Genomic DNA, 10,272 nt, shown 5'->3' with positions numbered 1-10,272 from the left:
GAAAACAATTTAATCTGTAAAAGTTTAAAGAAAAAAAACAAAATGAAGAGGTGAACATAAAAAAAAAATCTTTGAAAACATTATAGTATTTATTTATCTTATTAACTAACTCCATTAAGGAGTCTATCAATGTCAATCCATTCCTCTGTTATTATAAAAACGAATTCCTGTGACCATAATTTTTCCACGCATGTATAAGTGACGAGGATAAGGAGGACGCAAGTAATGTGAAACGAAATCCATAATGTGGAGAAATATTCAAACGATTTCAGACCCGCGAGTTGAGATAAGATCAGGGGTTTTGGTATCCCGCTTACGTGCACGGCTGTAGCATGGATGGCTACTCCACCAAATAATCCATTTCACAAATCTGACACACTGGTCCAATCACCCAACTGCTTAAAAATCTTTACAGAAGGCATTTCTATTTTTATTTTTTTAATTAACGACACACAGAGAGGTTTATCGATTTCGATGGCCCTAATCTAATTAAAATTCAAAGTTTGGATGGCAAAGAGTCCAATTAGATTTTTCACCGCGGCTTTTTCCTCTCTTGGAAATTAAAAATCTGTAATCAGGATAAGTGTGCCATGCTGTGATAAGATCTGATAGGGGGCAGTTGCGTCCTACAATCAATCGCTGGTCACCAACTAGACTCAACTGATAGTTAAAGCCAAGTATTAGAAGCTGACCGGAAATGTAAAATGTCATACCTTTGATTCCATAACCATTTTTCGGACACGTACATGGTGTAAACTATATATATGTAGAAGTGGGTCATCATAGATTCACAAGTGTGATTACATATTTCTGTCATTCAGATTTCGTAATACACTGTAATTGTGGTCTCAGCCATGGCGAGTGAGCAGGTGCGTGTTAGCAGTGCCTGCATGCATTGCATTCCATTTCATTACAATATGTTGGCTGTGTGATGTGCTGAAGTTTTCTGTTAATTTGTTTTTATTAATAAATAATGTCTGGATTGAAGCAGGTTTGTGTTAGCAATGGGTCTGGTTTGAAGCATAGCAATGGTCATGTGAAGAAGGAGGCGACCAGGTGCAATCCTGTGTTATTGGAATACAGCAGCAGCATACGCGGTGTGCTGGCCTACTTGTTAGCCCGAGTATGCCCTGAAAAGAGTATGATTCCCATCGGTCATGGGGATGCTTCTTCCTTCAAATGCTTCCGGACGCCAATCAATGTAGAGGACGCCATCATAGAATCGACGAGGAGCTGCAAGTATAATGGCTATGCTCCTTCTTATGGTTTACTCGAAACTCGCGGGTATTTCTCACCTTTGTATTTTAATCATTCATCTGCTGCAACTTGTGCTTTGGGATTTTTCATTGGTAGTCATATGGACACATTGTATAAACCCATCACAGCTACACTAGTATAAATGCTAATAGAAGCAGAGTATGGAGACTGGCTCATTCCTATTGTGCACCATAATCCCATGACTATTAGTACCATCAATACCAATCATAACTGCTAACAGAGACTGAGGATTGCCTATTATCTTGTGCAGCGGACCACCACTTTATTCTCGTTTTGTACCTTTTCAAAAATTTTATGACTGAACTTCGATTGAGAGTATCTATTCAGCCATATTTGCCCAGGACTGGCACCTCCCAAAGTGAGACAGCCCACAGCCCACTAGAGAATGATTAGAGTATCTATTCAGCCAAATTTGCCCCAGACTCACTTACCCGAGTGAGACAGTGCACCAGGAGCAATTAAGAGTATCTCTTCAGCCAAATTTGCCCAGGGGCTTTCACCTGACCAGGTGAGACAGTCCACTAGGAGCAATTAAAAGTATCTACTCAACTAAATTTGCCAAGGACTTGCACCTAACCTGGTGAGACAGCCCACTAGGGGCAGTCAAGAGCGTCTACTCAGCTAAATTTGCCCAAGACTTGCACCTACCCGGGGGACTCTGGCTGAGGAATAACAACACCCTTGTTTCACCACCCCTCCAAGACAAGGTTGACTTGATTTTGTATGTCGGTGTTCAATCCATGCATGTTAACTGAATCCTCTTCTGTTTATCCTCTAATAGGTGAAATTTCTAGTTTAGGATTTGGAAATCGGAGAAGAATCTGATAAAAACAACTCACACCCAAACATGGGACATCCTACTAAGTTGATTAAGACTATCTAACTAGAAAAATTTGCCCAAGACTTGCAGCTACCCAGGTGAGAAGGCTCACTAGGAACGAACCTACTAGGGTGATTGAGAGCATCTATTCAGAAAAAATTGTCCAGGACTTGCAGCTAACCAGGTGAGACAGCTCACTGGGGACGACCATGTTTAGGGAAATTTGAACCTTGGTTGGGGAATAACAACACCCCTGTTTTTCCAACCAACCAAACCCCATTAGACTTGTCTTTGTAATTAGTATTCAGTAGATGCAATGTCCACTGAATATTCCTCTTCTCTTTTGCCATGAGCAAAAAGTGTTTACTCCACAAATTTCAAGCCCATCTATCTCAAATGAACTTGTAGTTGCAAGCATCCACGTGGTATGAATCATTAGCTTGTTTGCTGAGACTTCTTTCGGTTGCCGAAATGTGAATGATAAATGTAAAACCCAGTAAAGAAACAATCCTATAATTTCAATTTGGATCTCTGAGTTTGAAGCTCAAACTGTCCAACCTCATGAATATGTTCAGATTTCAGAATATTAATACTCTGTTCTAGTCACTTCTGATCAGTTGCCACCTTCTAAGGACATCTTCAAGGCATGGAACCCTGCTTGTTTGTCTGTATTCATAACTTCACCGTTACAGTCCCATATGAGATATCTGTAGCAATCTAAACACAGTCACAGTCCGAATGACATGATCGTGCAAACTTTCCCATACAGGCTACAGCACCAACTGCAGTAACCAACTGTGTTTGGATAATGAAATCGTAGATTAGATTGCGTAGGTAAGCTGAATCGCTGTAATTGATCTTTATTTCATTTCCCAAATATATAGCTTCATCTTTGAAGGATTGTCCAATAGATGCTGTATATATATATATATATATATAGATTCCCTGAAATAGAGATTACTTTCTTGCTTTGTGCATTTAGTATAGATCATATTTTGATTGGTTTTCGACAGTTAAAAAGGCTTAATTTTCTGAAAACTTTCAGGAAATGGACTGTCGAAAGACAAACTTTGAGGATTTAAGGCACAGATGGGTAGCAACCTTGACAGGTCTTTATGCTTGATCATTGAGGATGTTATGATTGATGATGCCGTATCCTAGTTGGATAGGTTTTTTAATTTGTATCATGGGACACCAGATGAAGTGGCACTTTATTGCTGTCCTTTTCATTAAAATTAATGAAAAGGCAGATCTCTGTGTGTGTGTTTTCCTTTTCAACTCTGTTCTCTCTTTCTGCTTCTTGTGTGTGCTCTTGGAAAAGTTGATACAAGCTTAAAACCAGTGGAACCATGCATGCAGATGTAGGAATTTATAGGGTAAGTTCCTTAGACAGAACACCAAATGACACTGCTCACAAACAGATCACAGATCAATACACCAATATTCTTGACGTGGTTAAAACCCTCAAAGAGGGAAACAGTCCACGGCTTGAGCCAACATGACCACTTCAGGCAATTTATTAATAAATAAAAAAAATTACATAAGCTTCTCTCATGAATGGTCTCACTACAAATGACCATCCATGCTCTTTAAATAGAGATCATGGACCAATCGGGTGTCAAGCCATGGATCAAGTGTCGGTAATACCGAGGAGAGAATGAACCATCGGATCACTTCATGTCTAGAACATATCGTGACCATCGAATTGTAAGTTACAAATGTACACAGTAAAGAAACACACTTTACCTAACTCTACACTAGACCAAGTTATACTTAACTATTTCCTATATGTCGGAATATCCTAACAGCAGATGCTGTACATTCCCCATAGCCAAGGATATATTGTACTGCAGTCAGAGAACTGAGAGCTTGGATTTATCGCTGTACTTCTATGGCATCTCAATTTCATTAAATGATTTCAAGGATTGTGGCAATGGTTATGCTGGCTTTGGGGAATATATATATATATATATATATATATATATATATATATATATATCATCGATTCGATTTGCTTTTAGTTATCGCATTCACTACTACAATATAAAGTCAAATGCTGAAAGAGAGTGGGTATGGGAACTGGATAATTTATCACCTAAGCAGTTCAACTCGTTCTGGCTTTTTCTTGGTTTCCAAGAGTATATTCAGTGACTGCAAGGATCAAGACAACAATGAGTGGTATCGTTGCATTTCAAGGCTATACAGAACCCCCTGAAGACAGGGATTGGGTATGGAAATAAAATAGTTAATCACCTGGACAGCTTAATTCACTAGGACACTAAGGTTTTTTAATTTTCCTACAAAATGCATGATGGATTTAAACTTTTATGCATTAGGGAAACACGATGCTGTTAACTTTATGGATTTAGCTACCTTTCTGTATTTCTATTTGTAGCATGTACATAAATTTGATTATGTTCCTACCTTAATGAAGCTTTCCTTTTTCCAGTGCTGTTGCAGAATATGTTTCCTCAGGCCTACCTTATAAGCTTACTTCAAATGATGTGTACCTCACAGTTGGTTGCTCGCAAGCTATACAAGTATGCATGCAAGTATAGGCCACTAAAGGCTCAAAACCACGACCAGGATTTCCAGTTTATGAAACTGCTTGTGGTTACAATGGCATTGAAATCCGGTTTTATGACTTGATTCCAGAGAATAACTGGGAAGTTGACTTGGATCAAGTAGAGGCATTGGCCGATGACAAAACTGTGGCAATTGTTATCATTAATCCAAGCAATCCTTGTGGTGCTGTCTTCTCCTATGAACACCTATTACAGGTATGCTACAATCTGCTCAAACAAACTAAGCAGTATTTATTTCTTCTTTGTTTGTAAGTTTATATGGCTCTGGATTGAATTTTCCTGCATGAAACAATAGCAGAAACTGTAATGAATTTGAAATTCTATAAAACCAGAATTGCAATTACGTTCAGCAGAAATTGACATTACAATATGTGAAACGTAATATGATTTAGGCATACTTTGCAATAGATGAGGATATGACCATTCTAATTTTTTAAGTCTTCTTGTGCAACACCTTTTGTCTTGCTTACTAGCATCCGTAGCTGCTTATGTAATCACCAGTTTACTTTTGTTAAAGTTTTATTTATTTCTTTTTGGAAAACGTTGTAGTACAGAGAAAAATTGTTCTGAACCCTTTACATGCTTCTACACAATGTCTACTCTCAACAAATCTGTTTGGAAATTACATGATTTTTTTATCATTCTGGCCTTCTACAATTTTTCTTCATATGTTTGATCATTGATATCTCATGAGATTTCCGCATTAGCAACAGCTCATTTGGCACTCATTGAGTTTAATTGAGTTGTCTCTGGAAATTCTCCGCAATGACCACTCCACTGTCTGTAAATTACATGCAAATCATATTGAACTCAAACTTACTACCAGCCTTAGATATAAGGAGTTCAGACAGACCAAAGACATGAATGATGAACCTGTTTAGCTTAGTGAGGTCTTAAGAAACAAAGCTTGCACTACTTGTATAATGAGATAAGGTAGGAAGGAAAGACAACTAGAGCTTGAAGGCAACATTCTATGAGCATTCAAACTTTTTCTTCCATAGATTTTGTATTCAATTCTGATATTAATATGTTGCTAGACCATACCTGTACTAGAAACTATTACAACTACCTCAGATGTTTCTTACACTCTGAAACCTAGTTGAAAGCACACATGTAGCTTAAGTGCCATGCCTCACTATTTCTATAAAACATTGCTGAATATAACTTGTCAATGTTTACGGCAAATGAGTGCAAATGCAAGGATCCATGCAAGAAAACTTCTCTTGAACATAATGTTTTGAGAAAATATAAGTATCAGGGCTTTATGCCTTTGCTGAGCAACAACACATATTTGTTGCAGGAAAAGCAATGCATATTTCTGAACACTAGATGAAATAGGTGTGCGAATTGAGTTTTGTTTGTTTGGATATTTTTTCTTTATTTTGGCGAAACCAAGAAAATGCACTTACTGTGAATTCTTTTAAAGCTCAGAAAACCCATTCTCATGGAGTTTTATTTGAGCAGGACCTTTTTATCTTGTATAAATATTCTATGAAGCTCATTTTTTAACACAATAGTTCTGTAATTAGTTTGTGTCACTGAAAACCCGATTTCCTTTAATGGTTTCTTTTACATGAAAAGTCTCCATACTTGCCAAATTTACTTCTGTTCTAAACTCTCCCTTTCAGTACTTGCAATTGGCACGGGCCAATTGGCATATGAACTTAGTTGTAATCTTCCTTTATCCTATAAATATTAAATATAAATTAATTTAATTCATGCCTTCTGTTTTGAACCATGTTTTATTTTGTCTATGATTCTGTCCGACAAAAGCATGCAATTAAATAGCTTCCAAATTTTGTTGTTGCTGGCTAGCTTCCAACATGAATTCTCTTTTCTAAATATCACAGCATGTTTATATCAAATTGCTTGTGACAGTATCACAAATATGACTATTAACCTTATGCATATCTTATCTGATTATTAAATCTATTCCTTGCTTCCCTAGCTTGTAAGAGATGTAGCAATTTGGTCCAAGTATCTTCACAATTCCTAACAGCCCATGGGATTACATAGGTCCCTGTTTTTATCTGCTTCGCCAACCTAATTTTTCTGTTATCATTATGATTGTAGATCCACAAACAGGGCTCTGGTATTGTATTTTTAAAATTGTCCAAGAATATCCATGCGTGTATACCTAACTTTTCATTATGGGAATTTATTAAACTCTTTTGGCTGGTAGAAACTTATGGGAAATTACCTTGGCATTGCAGATTGCAAAAACTGCAGGACACTTAGGAATCCCTATTGTTTCAGATGAAGTATATGCGCACATGGTCTTTGGAGGGAGTAAATTTGAGCCTATGGCAAAATTTGCTTCCATCACACCAGTCATTACTCTTGGAGGAATTTCAAAGCGATGGTTAATTCCTGGTTGGCGGTTTGGATGGCTCGTTGCTTGTGATCCTCATGGCATTCTTAAACAAGGCAAGGTAAAAACTGAGGTTCCATGGCTCTTAGACTCAGAATATGTTTCTTATTTTAACATAGGTTCTACCAAAAAACAGCAAGGATTGAAGACTACTCAAGCACAGATTTCATTTTGAAGTCTCGTCTCTAAAGAGTTTTCCTTCTTAGAGATAGGCACTCTGCAGAACTACTTTTTGAGCTTTTTTTTGCATCTCTTCTTATGTACGTGCTTTCCATCTTCTGAAATCATAGTCCAGTTAGGTCTATATCAAGTATATGAACAGAATAAAAGTAGGGGGGCAAATTTCTTGTTCTCTGAAACAATTCAAAATATTTGTAGTTTATTAATTTAATAATGCATTCGTACCTCATCTAATTGGATTGCAGTATTTATCATCTTATTTGTCTCTCATCATCATATTTATAAATAAAGAAATGGCTTTACTTTGCTGACTGTTTTTCTTCATCTTACTTTGCTGACTGTTTTTCTTCATCTCAAATGTATATAGTGGACTTTTTGCCATAAATTTAACTGGAATTCATCCTCTGCATTTATATCCCATTTTCTGTCTATGTACACTGGCTATGGCATTGATGTTTGAAATTCGTAATCATACCATTGGAAGAGTGCAAATGTGGTTTCCTAGTCCTTTTTCTAGACATGGCACCTGAATTTTCTCTTAGGGTTCTGCACAGCGCCTGATGCTTAGTGGTGCAGAAGGAAAAATGAATCTTCAAGCGTATGGAAGTACTTGATAGGAGAAATTCAGAAAAATTATTTAAATGATGAATAACTTCTCTGTTTGGATGACAGATCCAAGAAGGAGTCGAGATGCTCATGAACATAACTCCTGGTCCTACAACGATTGTGCAGGTTTGGTTTTCTCTCTTTTTTAATCTGTTATTTTTTAGTAATACTATTTAATAACTTCACCTGCATTCTATTAGTCATGGATTTGAAAATTTAAATCCTTTAAGTTTTACGCATGCTAATGACCTTACTTCCAGTTTTGTTTCTTTTAACTGCAAAATCTATGCATTAGAAAACCTAAGCCATCTGGCCTTTTTAAGCTTAGTAATCAGATTCTGATGAAGTGATCAATAACATTGTAGGTTTTATATCCGTCTTCCCATTTCTTTTATTGTCTTCCTATTGCTTCATTTAGTATTTATTCTTTGTCTTCTCCCATGTTTACGTTCTTGTTGTTCTTCTACTATTTCAGTTTTCATTCATTTCAAAGAGTTGAGTGTGATATGAGCTACGAATTCATATCCTCTATTCTCTTGTAGCTGTCCCCTTTGTTTCTTCTGTTATGTCATTATACACTTTCATCATTGAAGCTCCAACTGTAAATGCATTTCATATCAGGTGCAGTGCACTTATTGGAATGATTGTTCACATTCACAGTTCTTTCTTGATTTTAAAAGGAATCCAAAAACAAGGTTATGCATTTTCATGATTGATGTTTGTATTTGGTTCGACAGTTCAACTCATGTTAAGAAGAATTTTTCAAATCAGTTTCCTGTTTTTAACTGGCATGGCAATTGTGTATTCTTGCGACAACAGGCAGCTGTTCCAAGTATTTTACGAGACACCAGCCAAGAATTTTTTGAGCAGACGTTACACTTATTGGAAACGGCAGCAGACATTTGCTACAATCGAATCCAGAAAATCAACTCTCTATGGTGTCACTCAAGGCCGAAGGGATCTATGTTTATCATGGTAATTAAAAGGGAACCCATCTAGATTTTATTGTTGCTAGCTAATCTGTATACAGCAATAGTTTAATTCAGATCAAACTATCTTTTTAGCAGCATGGTTTCAAGTTCCAGTAATAAAGGAAAACTAAGAAGCTATTTTCACAATCAACGTAAGGTTGTGGGGAAAATATAAGTGATTAATATCCTTTGTTTATTTGTCCATAAAGATGTGGCAATTCAAAATTAATATTGGACCAACTTTTTTCTTGAAAAATTCACTAACTCTTTCTATAAAATTATATAGAATTCTCATAAATTTTTAAAATTTTGACAATGGTTTTGGTAAAAACCTCTTATAGTTGACATTTAGAGGATCATAAAGATTTGTTATAAATATAAATTCCCTTCCTCATTGGTTTATGAACACAATTTTTAAGCTTGTTCCTGCTTTAATAGGTGAAGATAAATATATCAGCCCTCAACGACATCAAGGATGACATGGAGTTTGCTTCAGCACTAGTTAAGGAAGAATCAGTGGTGGTACTGCCAGGTATTTGCAACACATTTTCCTCTAGCAGTGTGCACACAATAAAGCTTACTAGATTTCTTGTTCTCCATAATTTGGGTCAGGTTATTTATATGTGAAATTATTTGGATGACTTTTCTGCTCTGTTCTGCACTGCAGGTTCTACACTTGGGATGAAAAATTGGATAAGAATATCATTTGGAGCTCCTTCTGCTACATTGGAAGAGGCGTGGGATAGAATTGAATCGTTCTGCCAGAAGCATTCTAATACCATATAAATTTTAATGGTCATTCTCATCTCTATCATCTTAGAGTAATGTTTATCCTCGACCGTATTTATGTTCACCGCAATCAGTAGATTTATTACCAAGTACGTAGTGGCCGATTATGGGATTATCTCATTAATTGAAGAATGCGATCGAACGCAGCCTTCTAAAACCGTAGATTTTTGAAGAATGCCTTAGTGTAGATTTTACATTTATTCAATGATGGTTCTGTATTGCTATCCCAATCATGGGATGAGGTAAATTATTACCATCTCCCTATGAACTTTAACTTATTACCAAGCCATCAATATATAGTGTTTACGCTTTTTTCAAATTAACAGGTGATCATTTGTTTTCTTTTATAATGACATGTGATAAGCTTTGGCGATGCAACGCCCTCTTACATTTGCTAAGAATCATGTAACTCTTCGTATTGAATAGCATGCAGATAAACACTAAGCATATGGAAAATGTTTGCGATCAATGATGCTTTGGATCAAATTATTCCAGAAAATATATGTGGCGCAAAACTTTGGAAACAAATCATTACAGAAAATACCCCTGGTCTAAACTTTGATAAAATCATTACAGAAAATATATCTAGTAATTGACTGATTCTGAGCTTTAAAAAGTACGACATAAGGTTGTGAAGTGAAACTGATGTATTTCAGAAAATAGTTGTGAGTG

General features: G+C 36.3%; 1 pseudogene across 1 annotated transcript; it reads left to right on the top strand.

Annotated features, from left to right (window-relative positions):
- Positions 1-287: 287 nt before the first annotated feature.
- On the top strand, positions 288-9,923 carry LOC149222495 (putative aminotransferase TAT2; annotated as a pseudogene). Its single transcript, XR_016249436.1, has 8 exons — positions 288-869; positions 992-1,284; positions 4,548-4,878; positions 6,897-7,115; positions 7,907-7,966; positions 8,660-8,815; positions 9,250-9,343; positions 9,479-9,923. The product of XR_016249436.1 is annotated as a putative aminotransferase TAT2 (transcript).
- Positions 9,924-10,272: the final 349 nt, after the last annotated feature.

This window comes from Pinus tabuliformis, chromosome Q (assembly GCF_031772625.1).
Source record: "Pinus tabuliformis cultivar Carrire ecotype Pingquan chromosome Q, CPIR1, whole genome shotgun sequence".
Taxonomy (NCBI): Eukaryota; Viridiplantae; Streptophyta; class Pinopsida; order Pinales; family Pinaceae; genus Pinus; species Pinus tabuliformis.
Note: the sequence above shows the minus strand (reverse complement) of the source record. Positions and strands in the feature narration are given on the sequence as shown.